This window comes from Limulus polyphemus, unplaced genomic scaffold, assembly GCF_000517525.1.
Source record: "Limulus polyphemus unplaced genomic scaffold, Limulus_polyphemus-2.1.2 Scaffold349, whole genome shotgun sequence".
NCBI lineage: Eukaryota > Metazoa > Arthropoda > Merostomata > Xiphosura > Limulidae > Limulus > Limulus polyphemus.
Window position 1 is genome coordinate 501,213 of NW_013665959.1, and position 282 is coordinate 501,494.

Here is a 282-nt window from a genome sequence, read left to right on the forward strand (position 1 = left end):
TTTTGTCATGTTAAACTTATATTAAAGTTTTTCTTCATTACCCATTTAAGCCGTCTCCAGCCATTATTAAATTGTTATGATGTTCTCTTTCTTTAAGTTCCTGATGGCATTTTTTTTTCTGTTGGGGTAGTATTGTAGTGGGGGTTTACATTTCATAATCTTCTGACTCTATTTGGAATTCTTCCATCTATTCTTTTGGTAGGCCTCAAGCCGCGTCTCCTGTGGCTGTATATAAGTAGAGTGGGTATTTTGGTATGTTATAGAGTGAATGTTGTTCCTTTA